Source organism: Patagioenas fasciata, chromosome 35 (assembly GCF_037038585.1).
Source record: "Patagioenas fasciata isolate bPatFas1 chromosome 35, bPatFas1.hap1, whole genome shotgun sequence".
NCBI lineage: Eukaryota > Metazoa > Chordata > Aves > Columbiformes > Columbidae > Patagioenas > Patagioenas fasciata.
Window position 1 is genome coordinate 1,574,250 of NC_092554.1, and position 25,797 is coordinate 1,600,046.

The window sequence follows — 25,797 nt, forward strand, 5'->3', positions numbered from 1 at the left end:
TTGGGCCCATTGTGACACCATGGGGACCCCCCCTTTGTCCCCAGTGCCCATTGTGACATCCTGTGCGCCCCCCTTTGTCCCCAGGGCCCATTGTGAAATCTGGGGGACGCCCTTGTCCCCAGGACCCATCGTGGCACCGTGGGGACCCTCCTTGTCACTTGGGCCCATTGTGACACCATGGGGACCCCCCCTTTGTCTCCAGTACCCATTGTGACATCCTGGGGATCCCTCCTTGTCCCCAGGGCCCATTGTGACGTCCCAGGACCCCCCATTGTCCCCAGGACCCATTGTGACATTCTAGGACCCCACTTTGTCCCCAGGGCCTATTGTGACACCATGGGGAACCCTCCTTGTCACTGGGAACCCATTGTGACACCATGGGGAACCCCCCTTTGTCCCCAGTGCCAATTGTGACATCCTGCGCACCCCCCTTTGTCCCCAGGGTCCATTGTGACATCCTGGGCAACCCCATTGTCCCCAGGGCCCATTGTGACATCTAGGGGGACGCCCTTGTCCCCAGGACCCATCGTGGCACCGTGGGGACCCCCATTGTCCCCATTGCCCATTGTGACGTCCCAGGACCCCCATTGTCCCCAGGGCCCATTGTGACATCCCAGGACCCCACTTTGTCCCCAGGGCTTATTGTGACACCATGGGGATCTCCCTTGTCCCCAGGGCCCATTGTGACATTCAGGGGCCCCCGTTTGTCACTGGGGCCTATTGTGACATCCCAGGACCCCACATTTTCCCCAGGGCCCATTGTGACTTTCAGGGGACCCCACTTGTCCCCAGGACCCATTGTGACACTATAGGGACCCCCCCTTGTGCCCAGTGCCCATTGTGACACCGTGGGTACCACCCTTGTCCGCAGGGCCCATTGTGACATCCTGGGGACACCCCCTTGTCCCCAGGGCCCATTGTGACATCCTGGGGATCCCTCCTTGTCCCCAGGGCCCATTGTGACGTCCCAGGACCCCCCATTGTCCCCAGGACCCATTGTGACATTCAGGGGACCCCCTTTGTCACTGGGGCCCATTGTGAAATCCCAGGACCCCACATTGTCCCCAGGGCCCATTGTGACATCCTGGGGACCGCCCCTTTGTCCCCAGTGCCCATTGTGACATCCTGCGGACCCCCCTTTGTCCCCAGGACCCATTTTCACATTCAGGGGACCCACCATTGTCCTCAGGGCCCATTGTGAGGTCCCAGGACCCCCCATTGTCCCCAGGGCCCATTGTGACATCCTCGGCACCCCCTTGTCCCCAGAGCCCATTGTGACATCCCAGGACTCCCCATTGTCCCCAGGGCCCATTGTGACATCCTGGGGACCCCACTTTCCCCAGGACCCATTGTGACACTATGGGGACCCCCCCTTGTGCCCAGGGCCCATTGTGAAACCGTGGGTACCACCCTTGTCTGCAGGGCTCATTGTGACATTCCAGGACCCCCCATTGTCCCCAGGGCCCATTGTGACATTCAGGGGACCCCCCTTTGTCCCCAGGGCCCATTCTGATACCGTGGGGACCCCCTTTGTCCCCAGGGCCCATTGTGACATGCTGGGGACGCTCTTTGACCCCAGGGCCCATTGTGACATCCTGGGGACCCTCCTTGTCCCCAGAGCCCATTGTGACATCCAGGGGACCCCCTTTGTCCCCAGGGCCCATTGTGGCACCATAGGGACCGCCTTTGTCACTGGGGCCCATTGTGACATCCAAGGACCCCCCATTGTCCCCAGGGCCCATTGTGATATCTGGGGGACCCCCTTGTTCCCAAGGCCCATTGTGACATCCTGGGGACCCTCCTTGTCCCCAGAGCACATTGTGACATCCAGGGGACCCCCTTTGTCCCCAGGGCCCATTGTGGCACCATAGGGACCCCCTTTGTCACTGGGGCCCATTGTGACATCCAAGGACCCCCCATTGTCCCCAGGGCCCATTGTGATATCTGGGGGACCCCCTTGTTCCCAAGGCCCATTGTGACATCCTGGGGACCCCCCCCTTGTCCCCAGGGCCCATTGTGACATCCCAGGACCCCCCATTGTCCCCAGGGCCCATTGTGACATCCTCGGCACCCCCTTGGTACCAGGGCCCATTGTGACATCCTGGGGACCCCCCCTTGTCCCCAGGGCCCATTGTGACGTCCCAGGACCCCCCATTGTCCCCAGGGCCCATTGTGACATTCTTGGACCCCACTTTGTCCCCAGGGCCCATTGTGGCACCATAGGGACCCCCCCTTGTCCCCATGGCCCATTGTGACATCCCAGGACCCCCCCTGGTCCCCAGGCCCCATTGTGACATCCTGGGGACCCCCTTTGTCCCAAGACTTCATTGTGACATCCTGGGGACCCCCCTTGTCCTCAGGGTCCATTGTGACAGCCCAGGACCTTACATTGTCCCCAGGGCCCATTGTGATATCTTGGGGACCCCCTTGTTCCCAAGGCCCATTGTGACATCCTGGGGACCCCACCTTGTCCCCAGGGCCCATTGTGACATTCAGGGGACCCCCCTTTGTCCCCAGGGCCCATTGTGACATCGTGGGGACCCCCTTTGTCCCAAGACTTCATTGTGACATCCTGGGGTCCCCCCTTGTCCTCAGGGTCCATTGTGACAGCCCAGGACCTTACATTGTCCCCAGGGCCCATTGTGATATCTTGGGGACCCCCTTGTTCCCAAGGCCCATTGTGACATCCTGAGGACCCCACCTTGTCCCCAGGGCCCATTGTGACATTCTTGGACCCCACTTTGTCCCCAGGGCCCATTGTGACACCATGGGGACCCCTCCTTGTCACTGGGGATCCATTATGACACCATGGGGACCCCCCTTGTCCTCAGGACTCATTCTCACATCCTGGACACCCCGCATTGTCCCCAGGGCCCATTGTGACATCCACTGCAACCCCTTGTCCCCAGGGCCCATTGTGACATTCAGGGGACCCCTCTTTGTCCCCAGGGCCCATTGTGACATCCTGGGGACCCCCCCTTGTCCCCAGAGCCCATTGTGACGTCCCAGGACCCCCCATTGTCCCCAGGACCCATTGTGACACTATGGGGACCGCCCCTTTTGCCCAGGGCCCATTGTGACCCCGTGGGTACCACCCTTGTCCCCAGGGCCCATTGTGACATCCTCTGCACCCCCTTGTCCCCAGGGCCCATTGTGACATTCAGGGGACCCCTCTTTGTCCCCAGGGCCCATTGTGACATCCTGGGGACCCTCTTTGTCACTGGGGCCTATTGTGACATCCCAGGACCCCCCTTTGTCCCCAGGGCTCATTGTAGCACCATGGGGACCCCCTTTGACCCCAGGGCCCATTGTGGCACCATGGCAACCGCTTTTGTCCCCAGGGCCCATTGTGACATTCTTGGACCCCACTTTGTCCCCAGGGCCTATTGTGACACCATGGGGACCCCTCCTTGCCACTGGGGACCCATTGTGACACCATGGGGACCCCCCCTTGTCCTCAGGAGTCATTCTGACATCCTGGACACCCCCCATTGTCCCCAGGGCCCATTGTGACATCCACTGCACCCCCCTGTCCCCAGGGCCCATTGTGACATTCAGGGGACTCCTCTTTGTCCGCAGGGCCCATTGTGACATCCTGGGGACCCCCCCTTGTCCCCAGGGCCCATTGTGACGTCCTAGGACCCCCCATTGTCCCTAGGGCCAATTGTGACATCCTGGGGATCCCTCCTTGTCTTCAGGGCCCATTGTGATGTCCGAGGACCCCCCATTGTCCCCAGGGCCCATTGTGACATCCTCTGCACCCCCTTGTCCCCAGGGCCCATTGTGACATTCAGGTGACCCCTCTTTGTCCCCAGGGCCCATTGTGACATCCTGGGGATCCCTCCTTGTCGCCAGGGCCCATTGTGACGTCCCAGGACCCCCCATTGTCCCCAGGACCTATTCTGACATTCAGGGGACCCCCTTTGTCACTGGGGCCCATTGTGACACCATGGGGACCCCTCCTTGTCACTGGGGACCCATTATGACACCATGGGGACCCCCCTTGTCCTCAGGAATCATTCTCACATCCTGGACACCCCGCATTGTCCCCAGTGCCCATTGTGACATCCACTGCAACCCCTTGTCCCCAGGGCCCATTGTGACATTCAGGGGACCCCTCTTTGTCCCCAGGGCCCATTGTGACATCCTGGGGACCCCCCCTTGTCCCCAGAGCCCATTGTGACGTCCCAGGACCCCCCATTGTCCCCAGGACCCATTGTGACACTATGGGGACCCCCCCTTTTGCCCAGGGCCCATTGTGACCCCGTGGGTACCACCCTTGTCCCCAGGGCCCATTGTGACATCCTCTGCACCCCCTTGTCCCCAGGGCCCATTGTGACATTCAGGGGACCCCTCTTTGTCCCCAGGGCCCATTGTGACATCCTGGGGACCCTCTTTGTCACTGGGGCCTATTGTGACATCCCAGGACCCCCCTTTGTCCCCAGGGCCCATTGTAGCACCATGGGGACCCCCTTTGACCCCAGGGCCCATTGTGGCACCATGGCAACCGCTTTTGTCCCCAGGGCCCATTGTGACATCCTGTGGATCCCTCCTTGTCCCCAGGGCCCATTGTGATGTCCCAGGACCCCCCATTGTCCCCAAGGCCCATTGTGATATGTTGGGGAGCCCTCTTTGTCCCCAGGGCCCATTGTGAAATTCAGGGGACCCCAACTTGTCCCCAGGGCCCATTGTGACATCCTGGGGACCCCATTGTCACCAAAGCCCATTGTGATATCCTGGCGACCACCTTTTGTCCCCAGGGCCCATTGTGATATCCTGAGGACCGCCCTTTGTCCCCAGGGCCCATTGTGACGTCCCAGGACCCCCCATTGTCCCCAGGGCCCATTGTGACATTCAGGGGCCCCCGTTTGTCATTGGGGCCCATTGTGAGATCCCAGGACCCCACATTGTCCCAAGGGCCCATTGTGACTTTCAGGGGACTCCACTTGTCCCCAGGACCCATTGTGACACTATAGGGACCCCCCCTTGTGCCTAGTGCCCATTGTGACACCGTGGGTACCACCCTTGTCCGCAGGGCTCATTGTGACATCCCAGGACCCCCCATTGTCCCCAGGGCCCATTGTGACATTCAGGGGACCCCCCTTGTCCCCAGGGCCCATTCTGATACCGTGGGGACCCCCTTTGTCCCCAGGGCCCATTGTGACATGCTGGGGATCCTCTTTGTCCCCAGGGCCCATTGTGACATCCTGGGGACCCTCCTTGTCCTCAGAGCCCATTGTGACATCCAGGGGACCCCCTTTGTCCCCAGGGCCCATTGTGGCACCATAGGGACCCCCTTTGTCACTGGGGCCCATTGTGACATCCCAGGACCCCCCCTGGTCCCCAGGGCCCATTGTGAACATCCTGGGGACCCCCTTTGTCCCAAGACTTCATTGTGACATCCTGGGGACCCCCCTTGTCCTCAGGGTCCATTGTGACAGCGCAGGACCTTACATTGTCCCCAGGGCCCATTGTCATATCTGGGGGACCCCCTTATTCCCAAGGCCCATTGTGACATCCTGGGGACCCCCCCTTGTCCCCAGGGCACATTGTGACATCCCAGGACCTTACTTTGTCCCCAGGGCCCATTGTGACATCCTGGCGACCCCCCCTTGTCCCCAGGGCCCATTGTGACATCCTGGAGATCCCTCCTTGTCCCCAGGGCCCATTGTGACATCCCAGGACCCCCCATTGTCCCCAGGGCCCATTGTGACATCCTCTGCACCCCCTTGTCCCCAGGGCCCATTGTGACATTCAGGGGACCCCTCTTTGTCCCCAGGGCCCATTGTGACATCCTGGGGACCCCCCCTTGTCCCCAGGGCCCATTGTGACATCCTGGGGATCCCTCCTAGTCCCCAGGGCCCATTGTGACGTCCCAGGACCCCCCATTGTCCCCAGGGCCCATTGTGACATTCAGGGGACCCCCTTTGTCACTGGGGCCCATTGTGACGTCCCAGGACCCCCCATTGTTCCCAGGGCCCATTGTGATGTCCTTGGGAGCCCCCTCTCTTCCCAGGGCTCATTGTGACTCTCAGGGGACCCCACCTTGTCCCCAGGACTGACTGTGACGTCCTAGGGCCCCTCTGTGTCCCCAGGGCCCATTGTGACGTCCCAGGACCCCCATTGTCCCCAGGGCCCATTGTGACATCCTCGGCACCCCCTTGTCCCCAGGGCCCATTGTGACATTCAGGGGACCCCTCTTTGTCCCCAGGGCCCATTGTGACATCCTGGGGACCCCCTCTTGTCCCTAGGGCCCATTGTGACGTCCCAGGACCCCCCATTGTCCCCAGGGCCCATTGTGACATCCTGGGGATCCCTCCTTGTCCCCAGGGCCCATTGTGACGTCCCAGGACCCCCCATTGTCCCCAGGGCCCATTGTGACATTCAGGGGACCCCCTTTGTCACTGGGGCCCATTGTGACATCCCAGGACCCCACATTGTCCCCAGGGCCCATTGTGACATCCTGGGGACCCCCATGTCACTGGGACCCATTGTGACGTCCCAGGACCCCCCATTGTCCCCAGGGTCCATTGTTACATCCTGGGGACCCCCTTGTCCCCAGGACCCATCATGACACCATTGGGACCCTCCTTGTCACTGGGGACCCATTGTGACACCATGGGGACCCCCCCTTGTCCTCAGGGCCCATTGTGACATCCTGGGCATCCCCCTTTGTCCCCCGGGACCATTGTAACACCGTGCGGACCCCCTTTGTCCCCAGGGCCCATTGTGACACTGTGGGGAACCCCCTTGTCCCCAGGGCCTATTGTTACGTCCCAGGACCCCCCATTGTCCCCAGGGCCCATTGTGACACCTTGGGGACCCCCTTGTCACTGGAGACCCATTGTGACAGCATGGGGACCACCCCTTGTCCTCAGGGCCTATTGTGAACATCCTGGGGAACCTCCATTGTCCCCAGAGCCCATTGTGAGTTCCTGGAGACCCCCTTGTCCCCAGGTCCCATTGTGACATCCTGGGGAGCCTCTTTGTCCCCACGGCCCATTGTGACATCCTGGGGACCTCCTTGTCCCCAGGACCCATCCTGGCACTGTGGAGACCTCCCTTGTCACTGGGGACCCATTGTGACACCATGGGGACCTCCCATTGTCCTCAGGGCCCATTGAGACATCCTGGGGACCCCCTTTGTCACTGGGGACCCATTGTGACATCCCAGGAACCCCATTGTCCCAAGGGCCCATTGTGACATCCTGGGGACCCCTCTTTGTCTCCAGGACATATTGTGACACCGTGGGGACTCACATTAGTCCCCAGGGCCCATTGTGTCATCCTAGGAATCCCCTCTTGTCCCCAGGGCCCATTGTGACATCCCAGGACCCCCCTTTGTCCCCAGGGCTCATTGTGACATTCTAGGACCCCACTTTGTCCCCAGGGCCTATTGCGACACCATGGGGAACCCTCCTTGTCACTGGGGACCCATTGTGACACCATGGGGACCCCCCCTTTGTCCCCAGAGCCCATTGTGACATCCTGCCCACCCCCCTTTGTCCCCAGGGTCCATTGTGACATCCTGGGCAACCCCATTGTCCCCAGGGCCCATTGTGACATCTAGGGGGACGCCCTTGTCCCCAGGACCCATCGTGGCACCGTGGGGACCCTTATTGTCCCCAGGGCCCATTGTGACGTCCCAGGACCCCCATTGTCCCCAGGGCCCATTGTGACATCCCAGGACCCCACTTTGTCCCCAGGGCTTATTGTGACACCAGGGGGATCTCCCTTGTCCCCAGGGCCCATTGTGACATCCTCGGCACCCCCTTGTCCCCAGGGCCCATTGTGACATTCAGGGGACGCCTCTTTGTCCCCAGGGCCCATTGTGACATCCTGGGGATCCCTCCTTGTCCCCAGGGCCCATTGTGACGTCCCGGGACCCCCCATTGTCCCCAGGGCCCATTGTGACATTCAGGGGCCCCCGTTTGTCACTGGCGCCCATTGTGACATCCCAGGACCCCACATTGTCCCCAGGGCCCATTGTGACTTTCAGGGGACCCCACTTGTCCCCAGGACCCATTGTGACACTATAGGGACCCCACCTTGTGCCCAGTGCCCATTGTGACACCGTGGGTACCACCCTTGTCCGCAGGGCCCATTGTGACATCCTGGGGACACCCCCTTGTCCCCAGGGCCCATTGTGACGTCCTGGGAATCCCTCCTTGTCCCCAGGGCCCATTGTGACATCCAGGGGACCCCCCCTTGTCCCCAGGGCCCATTGTGACGTCCCAGGACCCGCCATTGTCCCCAGGGCCCATTGTGACATCCTGGGGATCCCTCCTTGTCCCCAGGGCCCATTGTGACGTCCCGGGACCCCCCATTGTCCCCAGGGCCCATTGTGACATTCAGGGGCCCCCGTTTGTCACTGGGGCCCATTTTGACATTCAGGGGACCCACCATTGTCCTCAGGGCCCATTGTGACTTTCAGGGGACCCCACTTGTCCCCAGGACCCATTGCGACACTATAGGGACCCCCCCTTGTGCCCAGTGCCCATTGTGACACCGTGGGTACCACCCTTGTCCGCAGGGCCCATTGTGACATCCTGGGGACACCCCCTTGTCCCCAGGGCCCATTGTGACATCCTGGGGATCCCTCCTTGTCCCCAGGGCCCATTGTGACGTCCCAGGACCCCCCATTGTCCCCAGGACCCATTGTGACATTTAGGGGACCCCCTTTGTCACTGGGGCCCATTGTGAAATCCCAGGACCCCACATTGTCCCAAGGGCCCATTGTGACATCCTGGGGACACCCCCTTTGTCCCCAGTGCCCATTGTGACATCCTGCGGACCCCCCTTTGTCCCCAGGGCCCATTTTGACATTCAGGGGACCCACCATTGTCCTCAGGGCCCATTGTGAGGTCCCAGGACCCCCCATTGTCCCCAGGACCCATTGTGACATCCTCGGCACCCCCTTGTCCCCAGGGCCCATTGTGACATTCAGGGGACCCCACATTGTCCCCAGGGCCCATTGTGACATCCTGGGGACCCCACTTGTCCCCAGGACCCATTGTGACACTATGGGGACCCCCCCTTGTGCCCAGGGCCCATTGTGACACCGTGGGTACCACACTTGTCTGCAGGGCTCATTGTGACATCCCAGGACCCCCCATTGTCCCCAGGGCCCATTGTGACATTCAGGGGACCCCCCTTTGTCCCCAGGGCCCATTCTGATACCGTGGGGACCCCCTTTGTCCCCAGGGCCCATTGTGACATGCTGGGGACGCTCTTTGTCCCCAGGGCCCATTGTGACATCCTGGGGACCCTCCTTGTCCCCAGAGCCCATTGTGACATCCAGGGGACCCCCTTTGTCCCCAGGGCCCATTGTGGCACCATAGGGACCCCCTTTGTCACTGGGGCCCATTGTGACATCCTGGGGACCCCCCCCGGTCCCCAGGCCCCATTGTGACATCCTGGGGACCCCCTTTGTCCCAAGACTTCATTGTGACATCCTAGGGACCCCCCTTGTTCTCAGGGTCCATTGTGACAGCCCAGGACCTTACATTGTCCCCAGGGCCCATTGTGATATCTGGGGGACCCCCTTGTTCCCAAGGCCCATTGTGACATCCTGGGGACCCACCCTTGTCCCCAGGGCCCATTGTGATATCCCAGGACCCCCCATTGTCCCCAGGGCCCATTGTGACATCCTGGGGATCCCTCCTTGTCCCCAGGGCCCATTGTGACATCCTGGGGATCCCTCCTTGTCTCCAGGGCCCATTGTGATGTCCCAGGACCCCCCATTGTCCCCAGGACCCATTGTGACATCCTCTGCACCCCCTTGTCCCCAGGGCCCATTGTGACATTCAGGGGACCCCTCTTTGTCCCCAGGGCCCATTCTGACATCCTGGGGATCCCTCCTTGTCCCCAGGGCCCATTGTGACGTCCCAGGACCCCCCATTGTCCCCAGGACCTATTGTGACATTCAGGGGACCCCCTTTGTCACTGGGGCCCATTGTGACACCATGGAGACCCCCGCTTGTCCTCAGGGTCCATTGTGACATCCTGGGCAACCCCATTTTCCCCAGGACCCATTGTGACATCCTGGCCACCCCCTTGCTCCCAGGGCCCGTTGTGACATCCTCTGCACCCCTTTGTCCCCAGGGCCCATTGTGACTTCCCAGGACCCCCCTTTGTCCCCAGGGCCCATTGTAGCACCATGGGGACCCCCTTTGTCCCCAGGGCCCATTGTGACATCCCAGGACCCCCCTTTGTCCCCAGGGCCCATTGTAGCACCATGGGGACCCCCTTTGACCCCAGGGCCCATTGTGGCACCATGGCAACCCCTTTTGTCCCCAGGGCCCATTGTGACATTCTTGGACCCCACTTTGTCCCCAGGGCCTATTGTGACACCATGGGGACCCCTCCTTGTCACTGGGGACCCATTGTGACATCATGGGGACCCCCCCTTGTCCTCAGGACTCATTCTCACATCCTGGATACCCCCCATTGTCCCCAGGGCCCATTGTAACATCCACTGCACCCCCTTGTCCCCAGGGCCCATTGTGACATTCAGGGGACCCCTCTTTGTCCCCAGGGCCCATTGTGACATCCTGGGGACCCCCCCTTGTCCCCAGGGCCCATTGTGACGTCCCAGGACCCGACATTGTCCCCAGGGCCCATTGTGACATCCTCTGCACCCCCTTGTCCCCAGGGCCCATTGTGACGTCCCAGGACCCCCCCTTGTCCCCAGGGCCCATTGTGACGTCCCAGGACCCCCCTTTGTCCCCAGGGCCCATACTGATACCGTGGGGACCCCCTTTGTCCCCAGGGCCCATTGTGACATGCTGGGGACCCTCCTTGTCCCCAGGGCCCATTGTGACATCCAGGGGACCCCCTTTGTCCCCAGGGCCCATTGTGGCACCATGAGGACCCTCTTTGTCACTGGAGCCCATCGTGACATCCCATGACCCCCCTTTGTCCCCAGTGCTATTGTGAAATCCTGGGGACCCCTTTTGTCCCCACGGCCCATTGTGACACCATGGGGAACCCCTTTGTCACTGGGGGCCATTGTGACATTCCAGGATTCCACTTTGTCCCCAGGGCTCGTTCTGACACCTTGGGGACTCCCATTGTCCCCAGGGCCCATTGTGACATCCTGGGCAACCCCATTGTCCCCAGGGCCCATTGTGACATCTGGGGGACGCCCTTGTCCCCAGGACCCATCGTGGCACCGTGGGGACCCTCCTTGTCACTTGGGCCCATTGTGACACCATGGGGACGCCCCCCTTTGTCCCCAGTGCCCATTGTGACATCCTGCGGACCCCCCTTTGTCCCCAGGGCCCATTGTGACATTCAGGGGACCCACCATTGTCCTCAGGGCCCATTGTGACATCCCAGGACCCCCCATTGTCCCCAGGGCCCATTCAGACATCCTCGGCACCCCCTTGTGCCCAGGGCCCATTGTGACATTCAGGGGACCCCTCTTTGTCCCCAGGGCCCATTGTGACGTCCTGGGGACCCCCCCTTGTCCCCAGGGCCCATTGTGACGTCCCAGGACCCGCCATTGTCCCCAGGGCCCATTGTGACATCCAGGGGACCCCCTTTGTCACTGGGGCCCATTGTGGCACCATGAGGACCCTCTTTGTCACTGGGGCCCATTGTGACATCCCAGGACCCCCCTGGTCCCCAGGGCCCATTGTGACATCTGGGGGACCCCCCTTGTCCTCAGGGTCCATTGTGACAGCCCAGGACCTTACTTTGTCCCCAGGGCCCATTGCGATATCTGGGGGACCCCCTTGTCCCCAGGGCCCATTGTGACACCATGGGGACCCCCCTTTGTCCCCAGGGCCCATTGTGACATCCTGGGGTCCCCCCTTTGTCCCCAGGGCCCATTGAAATGTCCCAGGACCACCCTTTGTCCCCAGGGCTTATCGTGACACCATGGGGATCTCCCTTGTCCCCAGGGCCCATTGTGACATCCCACGACCCCCCTTTGTCCCCAGTGCTATTGTGAAATCCTGGGGACCCCTTTTGTCCCCAGGGCCCATTGTGGCACCATGGGGAACCCCTTTGTCACTGGGGGCCATTGTGACATTCCAGGATTCCACTTTGTCCCCAGGGCTCGTTCTGAACACCTTGGGGCCTCCCATTGTCCCCAGGGCCCATTGTGACATCTGGGGGACGCCCTTGTCCCCAGGACCCATCGTGGCACCGTGGGGACCCTCCTTGTCACTTGGGCCCATTGTGACACCATGGGGACCCCCCCTTTATCCCCAATGCCCATTGTGACATCCTGCGGACCCCCTTTGTCCCAAGATTTCATTGTGACATCCTGGGGTCCCCCCTTGTCCTCAGGGTCCATTGTGACAGCCCAGGACCTTACATTGTCCCCAGGGCCCATTGTGATATCTGGGGGACCCCCTTGTTCCCAAGGCCCATTGTGACATCCTGGGGACCCCCCATTGTCCCCAGGGCCCATTGTGACATCCTCGGCACGCCCTTGTCCCAGGGCCCATTGTGACATTCAGGGGACCCCTCTTTTTCCCCAGGGCCCATTGTGACATCCTGGGGACCCCCCCTTGTCCCCAGGGCCCATTGTGACGTCCCAGGACCCCCCATTGTCCCCAGGACCCATTGTGACACTATGGGGACCCCCCGTTGTGCCCAGGGCCCATTGTGACACCGTGGGTACCACCCTTGTCCGCAGGGCTCATTGAGACATCCCAGGACCCCCCATTGTCCCCAGGGCCCATTGTGACATTCAGGGGACCCCCCTTTGTCCCCAGGGCCCATTCTGATACCGTGGGGACCCCCTTTGTCCCCAGGGCCCATTGTGACATGCTGTGGACGCTCTTTGTCCCCAGGGCCCATTGTGACATCCTGGGGATCCCTCCTTGTCCCCAGGGCCCATTGTGACGTCCCGGGACCCCCCATTGTCCCCAGGGCCCATTGTGACATTCAGGGGCCCCCGTTTGTCACTGGGGCCCATTTTGACATTCAGGGGACCCACCATTGTCCTCAGGGCCCATTGTGACTTTCAGGGGACCCCACTTGTCCCCAGGACCCATTGCGACACTATAGGCACCCCCCCTTGTGCCCAGTGCCCATTGTGACACCGTGGGTACCACCCTTGTCCGCAGGGCCCATTGTGACATCCTGGGGACACCCCCTTGTCCCCAGGGCCCATTGTGACATCCTGGGGATCCCTCCTTGTCCCCAGGGCCCATTGTGACGTCCCAGGACCCCCCATTGTCCCCAGGACCCATTGTGACATTTAGGGGACCCCCTTTGTCACTGGGGCCCATTGTGAAATCCCAGGACCCCACATTGTCCCAAGGGCCCATTGTGACATCCTGGGGACACCCCCTTTGTCCCCAGTGCCCATTGTGACATCCTGCGGACCCCCCTTTGTCCCCAGGGCCCATTTTGACATTCAGGGGACCCACCATTGTCCTCAGGGCCCATTGTGAGGTCCCAGGACCCCCCATTGTCCCCAGGACCCATTGTGACATCCTCGGCACCCCCTTGTCCCCAGGGCCCATTGTGACATTCAGGGGACCCCACATTGTCCCCAGGGCCCATTGTGACATCCTGGGGACCCCACTTGTCCCCAGGACCCATTGTGACACTATGGGGACCCCCCCTTGTGCCCAGGGCCCATTGTGACACCGTGGGTACCACACTTGTCTGCAGGGCTCATTGTGACATCCCAGGACCCCCCATTGTCCCCAGGGCCCATTGTGACATTCAGGGGACCCCCCTTTGTCCCCAGGGCCCATTCTGATACCGTGGGGACCCCCTTTGTCCCCAGGGCCCATTGTGACATGCTGGGGACGCTCTTTGTCCCCAGGGCCCATTGTGACATCCTGGGGACCCTCCTTGTCCCCAGAGCCCATTGTGACATCCAGGGGACCCCCTTTGTCCCCAGGGCCCATTGTGGCACCATAGGGACCCCCTTTGTCACTGGGGCCCATTGTGACATCCTGGGGACCCCCCCCGGTCCCCAGGCCCCATTGTGACATCCTGGGGACCCCCTTTGTCCCAAGACTTCATTGTGACATCCTAGGGACCCCCCTTGTTCTCAGGGTCCATTGTGACAGCCCAGGACCTTACATTGTCCCCAGGGCCCATTGTGATATCTGGGGGACCCCCTTGTTCCCAAGGCCCATTGTGACATCCTGGGGACCCACCCTTGTCCCCAGGGCCCATTGTGATATCCCAGGACCCCCCATTGTCCCCAGGGCCCATTGTGACATCCTGGGGATCCCTCCTTGTCCCCAGGGCCCATTGTGACATCCTGGGGATCCCTCCTTGTCTCCAGGGCCCATTGTGATGTCCCAGGACCCCCCATTGTCCCCAGGACCCATTGTGACATCCTCTGCACCCCCTTGTCCCCAGGGCCCATTGTGACATTCAGGGGACCCCTCTTTGTCCCCAGGGCCCATTCTGACATCCTGGGGATCCCTCCTTGTCCCCAGGGCCCATTGTGACGTCCCAGGACCCCCCATTGTCCCCAGGACCTATTGTGACATTCAGGGGACCCCCTTTGTCACTGGGGCCCATTGTGACACCATGGAGACCCCCGCTTGTCCTCAGGGTCCATTGTGACATCCTGGGCAACCCCATTTTCCCCAGGACCCATTGTGACATCCTGGCCACCCCCTTGCTCCCAGGGCCCGTTGTGACATCCTCTGCACCCCTTTGTCCCCAGGGCCCATTGTGACTTCCCAGGACCCCCCTTTGTCCCCAGGGCCCATTGTAGCACCATGGGGACCCCCTTTGTCCCCAGGGCCCATTGTGACATCCCAGGACCCCCCTTTGTCCCCAGGGCCCATTGTAGCACCATGGGGACCCCCTTTGACCCCAGGGCCCATTGTGGCACCATGGCAACCCCTTTTGTCCCCAGGGCCCATTGTGACATTCTTGGACCCCACTTTGTCCCCAGGGCCTATTGTGACACCATGGGGACCCCTCCTTGTCACTGGGGACCCATTGTGACATCATGGGGACCCCCCCTTGTCCTCAGGACTCATTCTCACATCCTGGATACCCCCCATTGTCCCCAGGGCCCATTGTAACATCCACTGCACCCCCTTGTCCCCAGGGCCCATTGTGACATTCAGGGGACCCCTCTTTGTCCCCAGGGCCCATTGTGACATCCTGGGGACCCCCCCTTGTCCCCAGGGCCCATTGTGACGTCCCAGGACCCGACATTGTCCCCAGGGCCCATTGTGACATCCTCTGCACCCCCTTGTCCCCAGGGCCCATTGTGACGTCCCAGGACCCCCCCTTGTCCCCAGGGCCCATTGTGACGTCCCAGGACCCCCCTTTGTCCCCAGGGCCCATACTGATACCGTGGGGACCCCCTTTGTCCCCAGGGCCCATTGTGACATGCTGGGGACCCTCCTTGTCCCCAGGGCCCATTGTGACATCCAGGGGACCCCCTTTGTCCCCAGGGCCCATTGTGGCACCATGAGGACCCTCTTTGTCACTGGAGCCCATTGTGACATCCCATGACCCCCCTTTGTCCCCAGTGCTATTGTGAAATCCTGGGGACCCCTTTTGTCCCCACGGCCCATTGTGACACCATGGGGAACCCCTTTGTCACTGGGGGCCATTGTGACATTCCAGGATTCCACTTTGTCCCCAGGGCTCGTTCTGACACCTTGGGGACTCCCATTGTCCCCAGGGCCCATTGTGACATCCTGGGCAACCCCATTGTCCCCAGGGCCCATTGTGACATCTGGGGGACGCCCTTGTCCCCAGGACCCATCGTGGCACCGTGGGGACCCTCCTTGTCACTTGGGCCCATTGTGACACCATGGGGACGCCCCCCTTTGTCCCCAGTGCCCATTGTGACATCCTGCGGACCCCCCTTTGTCCCCAGGGCCCATTGTGACATTCAGGGGACCCACCATTGTCCTCAGGGCCCATTGTGACATCCCAGGACCCCCCATTGTCCCCAGGGCCCATTCAGACATCCTCGGCACCCCCTTGTGCCCAGGGCCCATTGTGACATTCAGGGGACCCCTCTTTGTCCCCAGGGCCCATTGTGACGTCCTGGGGACCCCCCCTTGTCCCCAGGGCCCATTGTGACGTCCCAGGACCCGCCATTGTCCCCAGGGCCCATTGTGACATCCAGGGGACCCCCTTTGTCACTGGGGCCCATTGTGGCACCATGAGGACCCTCTTTGTCACTGGGGCCCATTGTGACATCCCAGGACCCCCCTGGTCCCCAGGGCCCATTGTGACATCTGGGGGACCCCCCTTGTCCTCAGGGTCCATTGTGACAGCCCAGGACCTTACTTTGTCCCCAGGGCCCATTGCGATATCTGGGGGACCCCCTTGTCCCCAGGGCCCATTGTGACACCATGGGGACCCCCCTTTGTCCCCAGGGCCCATTGTGACATCCTGGGGTCCCCCCTTTGTCCCCAGGGCCCATTGAAATGTCCCAGGACCACCCTTTGTCCCCAGGGCTTATCGTGACACCATGGGGATCTCCCTTGTCCCCAGGGCCCATTGTGACATCCCACGACCCCCCTTTGTCCCCAGTGCTATTGTGAAATCCTGGGGACCCCTTTTGTCCCCAGGGCCCATTGTGGCACCATGGGGAACCCCTTTGTCACTGGGGGCCATTGTGACATTCCAGGATTCCACTTTGTCCCCAGGGCTCGTTCTGAACACCTTGGGGCCTCCCATTGTCCCCAGGGCCCATTGTGACATCTGGGGGACGCCCTTGTCCCCAGGACCCATCGTGGCACCGTGGGGACCCTCCTTGTCACTTGGGCCCATTGTGACACCATGGGGACCCCCCCTTTATCCCCAATGCCCATTGTGACATCCTGCGGACCCCCTTTGTCCCAAGATTTCATTGTGACATCCTGGGGTCCCCCCTTGTCCTCAGGGTCCATTGTGACAGCCCAGGACCTTACATTGTCCCCAGGGCCCATTGTGATATCTGGGGGACCCCCTTGTTCCCAAGGCCCATTGTGACATCCTGGGGACCCCCCATTGTCCCCAGGGCCCATTGTGACATCCTCGGCACGCCCTTGTCCCAGGGCCCATTGTGACATTCAGGGGACCCCTCTTTTTCCCCAGGGCCCATTGTGACATCCTGGGGACCCCCCCTTGTCCCCAGGGCCCATTGTGACGTCCCAGGACCCCCCATTGTCCCCAGGACCCATTGTGACACTATGGGGACCCCCCGTTGTGCCCAGGGCCCATTGTGACACCGTGGGTACCACCCTTGTCTGCAGGGCTCATTGAGACATCCCAGGACCCCCCATTGTCCCCAGGGCCCATTGTGACATTCAGGGGACCCCCCTTTGTCCCCAGGGCCCATTCTGATACCGTGGGGACCCCCTTTGTCCCCAGGGCCCATTGTGACATGCTGTGGACGCTCTTTGTCCCCAGGGCCCATTGTGACATCCTGGGGACCCCCCCTTGTCCCCAGGGCCTATTGTGACGTCCCAGGACCCCCCATTGTCCCCAGGGCCCATTGTGATATGCTGGGGAGCCCTCTTTGTCCCCAGGGCCCATTGTGAAATTCAGGGGACCCCAACTTGTCCCCAGGGCCCATTGTGACATCCTGGGGACCCCATTGTCACCAGAGCCCATTGCGATATCCTGGCGACCGCCCTTTGTCCCCAGGGCCCATTGTGACATCCCAGGACCCCCTTTGTCCCTGTCGAGGGTTAGGATTGCGGGGTGACAATCAAACCCTGGCAGATGTGTTGTCAACCTCCTCTCCCCCCCCCCAATTCCCCCTTTTGCCCCTCCCTCTCCCCCCTTCCCACTCAGCACAGGCGATCGGGAGGGGAAGAAGCACAGAGGGGAGAGAGCTGGAAAAGTTCAAGATGTTTTACTGATGCTACTGATGAGAACAGAGAAAATAATACAAATATACAAAACCCATCTTGTAAGTCTGAGCAACTGCGGAGCCAGCACCCAAAGTCCTGGATCAGACTCTGCAGCCAACCGGAGCTGGATTCAGTCTCTCACTGGCCTCCGTTCGCAGGGACGACCAGCAAGGTCCTCTCCTGATGTCAGCCATGAGGAAAAAAGGGAGAAAGGGAAAAGGGGCGAGATCCTCTTGATCTCCCACTTTTATATGAAGTATTCACGTGAATGGAATGTTATTCACCGTTGGTCAGTCTCTCGATCACCAGTTTCTCGTTGCCCCTCTCGCGAGATGTCCATCTGTGCTTGTCAATAAGTTTGCATTCCCTTGCTGGGTTTAACCAAAACATGTGTCTGGTTCTCCAGGAAAATGCAGCTGACATGAAGGCTTGAGCTGACAGGCAAATTCACTAAAAGAGAAACTTGTTTTTAACAAAACCAGGACATTCCACCCCTTATCATATGACATTCACTGAATACTTAAACCTTATCAATACAATCTATCAATACAATCTAATTAATCACTACTACTATATATATATATACATATGTACATATATACACAGGAGTAATTAATCAGTGGACCATCCTTTGAAAAGTTCATTAAGTTCATTTTGTCACCACAGTCTCCCAGGGCAGGGAAAATGGTCCAAGTGCATCTCATGACCCCTGTTGGTGGGTTAAGGACACCAACTTCCAAGAAGGTGTCGGGCGCCACTCGAAGAAGCCAGCGCTGGTTTCATCACCATTGTCTTGATCTGAAAGACACTTATTAAACATTGTTAGTGCGGCAATTCACATCGTACAGTTCAGCATTGCATATTTTCACCTAAAATCAAATCCCCTTGAGGTGCACACCGAACTTCTCCATCCTTAAGCATCACCCACCAGGTGCTGCCAGGTCCCTGGGCAAAAACAATCCCACGAATAGGTTTGCCTGTGCCTGAGGCAGGAGGAACCCAGACTGCCTTTCCTAAGATATTTTTCATGTGTACTACAGGGACTTTATCTCCTTCTACAGTCCATAGAATTTCTGATTGGGCAGGCCCGGCTCGATTGGTTGATCCCCTGGTGTTGACCAACCAAGTGGCTTTTGCTAAATGTGAATCCCAGTTTTTAAAGGCTCCACCACCCAGTGCCTTTAGTGTAGTTTTTAGCAAACCATTGTACCTTTCAATTTTCCCAGAGGCTGGTGCATGATATGGAATATGATATACCCACTCAATACCATGTTCTTTGGCCCAATTGTCTATAATACTGGTTTTGAAATGAGTACCATAGTCTGATTCAATTCTTTCTGGCGTACCCGGCCACCAAAGGACTTGCTTCTCAAGGCCCAAGATGGTATTTCGGGCTGTAGCAGGAGGTACGGCAGATGTTTCCAACCATCCAGTGGTTGCTTCCACCATTGTAAGTACATAACGCTTACCTTGGCGTGTTTGTGGAAGTGTAATATAATCAATCTGCCAAGCTTCTCCATACTTACACTTTAACCATCGCCCCCCATACCATACAGGTTTTAACCGTTTTGCTTGTTTGATTTCGGCGCAAGTTTCACATTCATGAATAACCTGTGAAACAGTGTCCATAGTTAAATGCACCCCTCAATCACGAGCCCATTTGTATGTTGCATCTCTACCTTGATGCCCTGAAGCACCATGGGCCCACCGAGCTAGGAAAAGTTCACCTTTATGTTGCCAGTCCAAGTCCACCTCAGCTACTTTAATCTTAGCAGCTTGATCTGCTTGTTGGTTGTTTCGATGTTCCTCGGTGGCTTGACTTTTAGGCTCATGAGCATCTACATGACCAACTTCCCCAGGCAGGCTCTCCAGCCGAGCAGCAATGTCTTCCCACAGCGTGGTTCCCAATGGTTTCACCTCTGCGCTGCCAGTTACTTTTCTTCCATTGCCGTAGCCACCCCCACAAGGCATTTGCTCCCATCCATGAGTCAGTATAGAGACAAAGTATTGGCCACTTCTCTCGTTCGGCAATGTCCAAAGCCAGCTGGATGGCTTTCACTGCTGCAAACTGACTGGATTCACCTTGTCCTTCAGTGGCTTCTGTAACTTGTCGTGTGGGACTCCACACAGCAGCTTTCACCTTCGATGTTTTCCTACAGACGACAGGATCCATCTGTGAACAGTGCACACTGCTTATCAGTCTCTGAAAGCGGATTATATGGTGGTGCTTCTTCAGCACGTTTTACTTCCTCCTCATCTGCAGACATCCCAAAGTCTTTACTTTCTGGCCAGTCTGTAATCACTTCTAATATCCCTGGACGGTTGGGACTTCCAATTCGAGCTCATTGCGTGATCAGTGCAATTCATTTACTCCATGTAACTTCGGTGCCATGATGTGGAGAGGGAACCGTCCCTTTGAACACCCAGCTCAGCACCGGCAGTCGAGGTGCAGGAGGAGCTGTGCTTCAGTGCCCATCACTTCTGAAGCAGCTTGAACTCCTTCATATGCTGCTAATATCTCCTTTTCAGTTGCAGTACAGTTGGCCTCAGATCCTTTGTATCCTCGACTCCAAAAACCTAAGGGTCGACCTCGGGTTTCTCCTGGTGCTTTCTGCCAGAGGCTCCAGGTAAGTCCATTATCTCCGGCTGCGGTGTAGAGCACATTTTCAACATCTAGTCCAGTTTGGACTGGTCCAATGGCCACCGCATGAGTTATCTCACGCTTAATTTGTTCAAAGGCTTGTTGTTGTTCAGGGCCCCACTCAAATTGGTTCCTTTTACGAGTCACTCGATAGAGAGGGCTCACAATGTGGCTGTAGTCAGGAATGTGCATTCTCCAAAAACCTACAATGACCAAGAAAGTCTGTGTCTCCTTTTTATTAGTAGGTGGAGACATTGCTGCAATTTTGTTGATCACATCCATTGGGATCTGACGACGGCCATCTTGCCATTTTACTCCTAAAAACTGGATCTCCCGTGCAGGTCCCTTGACCTTGCTCCGTTTTATGGCAAAACCAGCATCCAAAAGAATATGAATTATTCTCTCACCTTTCTCGAAGACTTCTTTCGCTGTGTCGCCCCATACAATGATGTCATCAATGTATTGCAAGTGTTCTGGAGCTTCACCTTGCTCCAGCGTGGTCTGGATCAGCCCATGGCAGATGGTAGGACTGTGTTTCCACCCCTGGGGCAAGCGATTCCATGTATACTGGATGCCCCTCCAGGTGAAAGCAAACTGCGGCCTGCACTCTGCTGCTACAGGAATAGAGAAAAATGCATGAGCAATGTCAATTGTAGCATCGCACTTCACTGCCTTTGACTCCAGTTCAAATTGCAGTTCTAGCATGTCAGGCACAGCAGCACTCAGTGTGCTGTAACTTCATTCAGGCCACGATAGCCTACAGTTAGTCTCCACTCGTCACCAGACTAACGCACTGGCCAGATTGGGCTGTTAAAAGGTGAGCGAGTCTTACTGATCACACCCTGGCTTTCCAATTGACGGATCGGCTTCTGTATAGGAATCAAAGAGTCTCGACTGGTGCGATATTGCCGGCGATGCACCCTCGTGGTAGCAATTGGCACCTGCTGATCGTCAACCCTCAGCAGTCCTACAACAGAAGGGTCATCTGAAAGACCCGGCAAATCAGACAGTTGTTCAATTTTCTCAGTGTCCACAGCTGCTATACCAAATGCCCACCTATACCCTTTTTGGTCCTTAAAATACCCTCTCCTGAGGTGGTCTATGCCAAGGATGCACGGAGCATCTGGACCAGTCACAATGGGATGCTTTTGCCAGTTCTTTCCAGTTAGGCTCATTTCAGTCTCTACAACAGTCAGTTCCTGGGATCCCCCAGTCACTCCAACAATATTGATGGGTTGTGTTCCTTTATAATCAGAAGGAATTATTGTGCACTGAGCACCAGTGTCCACTAAAGCTTTGTACTCCTGGGGTTGTGTTGTACCAGGCCATAGTATTTGTACAGTCCAATAAACTCTGTTATCCCTTTCCTCCACCTGGCTGGAGGCAGGGCACCTCTAATTCCTGTTTTGCACAGTCTCCGGGTGTGAATTAGAGGTTCCTTCAAGAGCATCACAATCTCTTCTGCTCCTTTTGTAAACTGGAGCAGCCACCTTCCTAGGAGTTTTTCCTTTTATCTCACGTACTCGTTCCTGAAGTTCTGAGGTCGGCCTTCCATGCCACTTGTTCATGTTTTCTCCCTGCTCATGTAGGAAGAACCACAGTGAACCTCTTTTTGTGGGCTGTCTCTGCCCTCTCTCTCGAGATTGGAAACGCCTTCTCCTAACAGCTGAAACATAGGTTTGTGCAGGTCGTGAACGGTACGAGTCTGCTCTGAGCTCTTTGATTTCTTGCAACAGCTTTTCAAACCGGTCATCAGATTTTTCACACAGTTTCTCCACAGTGGAGACACAAGCCCGTAGAGAACCAGCAAGGCTGTCCTCAAAGTACCGGAGCTGCTCAATCACTTCATTAATTTCTTGTGCACCTCTAGCTGACCAGACCATTCCTGCCAATGACTTAGCATATGCAGGTGGTGCACTTTGTACAAATCTGCGCCACATAGATTTTGTACAATTGATTCTATCTGGGTCTGTCCCCTCTTCGCTGTTTGGTCCTAGATAGATGATCTCTCGCACAGCTCATTCTCTCAGGAACTGGATACCTCTCTCCATTGTATTCCATTTCCCTAACTTGGATATACAATCTTCCTTGTAGGGAAATCTGACTTTCATAGCTACCAGGAGTCGGGTCCAGAGAGTAGCGGCATTAGACTCTCTTGAAATTGCCCTATCAATGGTGGAATCTTTTGACAGAGATCCCAGCTGCCTGGCTTCACCACCTTCTAATTCAATTGTTTCTGCCCCATTGTCCCAGCATTGCAGCAGCCAGGTTAAAATATTCTCGCCTTCACGACGACTGAAGTCTTTTCGCAGGTCTCTCAGCTCACCTGGAGAAAAGGACCGAGTGGTGGTCACTTCATCTCCACCCTGCCCTGATGATGATGCCTCTTGGGTTGATGTTGGCCCTGTGCCATCACCTGCTGCACGGGTGGTCTTTCTAGTGACTTTCTTACAACCAGCAACTGATGCTGATATGGGTTCACCATCATTTGATTCATTTCCAGAGTCTGAATGACTGTCACAGTGATTGCTGTGGTTACAGCAGCAACAGTGCCCAGTGTGTGAAGGTGGGGGGGCTGCCTTGTCAGCCTTTGAGGCTGGAGAAGTAACGTTATCTGCAGCGCCCTTGGCAGAGGAGCAATGCGGAGGAGCTGGAGCTTCAGCCTGCGAGGCCGCGGTTGGGGGGCAGTGGCTGCAGCAGCAGCTTTGGCTGTTTTGCCTTTTCTCGAGCGGCCAGGAGTGCTTTTTGCTAAAGCTTCCGAAGGCGCACCGCAAATCTCAGGACTAAGAAGAGACGCAAACCTCCTATTGAACCTCATTTCTCTTAACAGTAACACAAACTGACACACATTCAGCAAACCAGATAACACCATCACAGTTCTATCAAAGCTCCAAGGGTATTCAAAGTTCTCTAACACATTTGCAAACTGTCCCAGCGAAATCACAAAAGTATTGTTAGTCAGCCTTTCTAAAGATTCGCTTGACCAATTAGCAAATATAGAGCCATTCTGCTCTTTAATCTCTCCTGGAGGTTTTTCAAGGTAAAGCAAAAACGAGTAAAAATACATTAGCGGCTGCAGTATAATGAAATAAACCAGTGCCAAACCACACAGGATCATCATCACGACTAAATAATATCCGAATCAAACAGACGCGCGAGTATCACAACTCTATGAGCTAGCACCGTGCCAAGAAAATTGAAAGGTACGTCAGAGCAGTAGAAAAGCCAAAAATCTCCAAATTTACCCCGTTCTCTGGCCCCACGTTGGGCGCCAATTATCTGTCGAGGGTTAAGATTGCGGGGTGACAATCAAACCCTGGCAGATGTATTGTTAACCTCTTCTCCCCCCCACTTCCCCCTTTTGCCCCTCCCTCTCCCCCCTTCCCACTCAGCACAGGCGATCGGGAGGGGAAGAAGCACAGAGGGGAGAGAGCTGGAAAAGTTCAAGATGTTTTACTGATGCTACTGATAAGAACAGAGAAAATAATACAAAATATACAAAACCAATCTTGTAAGTCTCAGCAACTGCAGAGCCAGCACCCAAAGTCCTGGATCAGACTCTGCAGCCAACCGGAGCTGGATTCAGTCTCTCACTGGCCTCCGTTCGCAGGGACGACCAGCAAGGTCCTCTCCTAATGTCAGCCATGAGGAGAAAAGGGAAAAGGCAAAGGGGACGAGATCCTCGTGATCTCCCACTTTTATATGAAGTATTCACGTGAATGGAATGTTATTCACCGTTGGTCAGTCTCTCAGTCATCAGTTTTCTCGTTGCCCCTCTCGCGAGATGTCCATCCGTGCTTATCAATAAGTTTGCATTCCCTTGCTGGATTTAACCAAAACATGTGTTGGGTTCTCCAGGAAAATGCAGCTGACATGAAGGCTTTGGCTGACAGGCAAATTCACTAAAAAAGAAACTTGTTTTTAACAAAACCAGAACACACCCCCACACACTGCACCCCAAATCCTGCACCCCCAAATCCTCCAGCCCCGTGTCCCAAACCCCCAAACCCTGCACCCTCAAGTCTTGCACCCTAATTCTGCCTCCCCAAGACCTGCACCCCCAAACCCTGCACCACTAAACCCTGCACCCCCAAACCCTGTACCCCAAATCCTGACCCCCACAAGTTGCACCCTAAAAACCTGCACCCCAAATCCTGTCCTACCCAACCCTTCACCCCAAACCCCTTCACCCCAAGATCCTGCTGCCCTAAACCCTGCACCCCAAAATCATCCCTCCCAACCCTGCCCCCCAAGCCCTGTCCCCCTAAAGCCTGACCCCGAAACCCTGCTCCCCAAAACCCTGCTACCCCCAATCTTGCACCCCCAGATCCTGCTGCTCCAAACCCTGCACCCCCAAATCCTCCAGCCCCACGTACCGATCTCCCAAACCCTGCACCCCACAACCCTGCACCCCACAACCCCTTCACCCCCAAATCCTGCACCCCCAGCCCTACCGCTTAAACTTTCCACGCCCAAATCCTGCCCTACCAAGCCCCCCACCCCAAACCCCTGCACCCCAAGATCCCGCTCTCCTATACCCTGCACCCCCATATCCTCCTTCCCCAAACCCTGCACCCCAAAACACTGCACTCCAAACCACTGCACCCCTAAATCCTGCAACCCCAAATCCTGGCCCCCAAACCCGGCACCCCAAACTCCTGCACCCAAATATCCTACTGCCCTAAACCCTGAACCCCCAAATCCTGCACCCCTGGAACCTGCAACCCCAGACTCTGCAGCCACAAATCAGGCCCCGCAAAATCCTTGCACCCCCAAATCCTGCACCACCTAATCCTCCAACCCCCTAACACAACCCCCTAACCCCTTGTCCCCAGGGTCCATTGTGACACCCTGGGGATCCCCCTTGTCCCCAGGGCCCATTGTGACACCATGGGGGACCCCCTTCTCACTGAGGACCCATTGTGACACCATGGGGACCTCCCCTTGTCCTCAGGGCCCATTGTGACATCCTGGGGACTCCCCTTTGTCCACAGGGCCCATTGTGGCACCATGGGGACCCCCTTTGTCCCCAGGGCCAATTGTGACATCCCAGGACCCCCTTTGTCCCCAGGGCCCGTTGTGACAGGGTGGAGATCCCCCTTGTCCCCAGGCCTGTTGTGATGTCCCAGGACTCCCCATTGTCCCCAGGGCCCATTGTGACACCTTGGGGACCCCGCTTGTCCTAAGGGCCCATTGTGACATCCTGGGGACCCCCTTGTCCCCAGGGCCCATAGTGAAGTCCCAGGACCCCCTTTGTCCCCAGGGCCCATTGTGACATCCTGGGGACCACCCTTGTCACTGGGGACCCATTGTAACACTATGGGGAACCCCCTTGTCCCCAGAGCCCATTGTGAC

At 57.8% G+C, this 25,797-nt stretch overlaps 1 long non-coding RNA gene across 1 annotated transcript in view; it reads left to right on the forward strand.

Moving 5' to 3' along the window:
- Positions 1 to 17,856, forward strand: part of LOC139826135 (uncharacterized) — a 38,985-nt gene extending 21,129 nt beyond the window's left edge. The window contains exon 3 of the long non-coding RNA XR_011736171.1: positions 17,743 to 17,856. This is a non-coding gene — a long non-coding RNA (uncharacterized lncRNA). The remainder of the gene's footprint in view (positions 1 to 17,742) is intronic.
- The last annotated feature ends 7,941 nt before the right edge of the window (positions 17,857 to 25,797 follow it).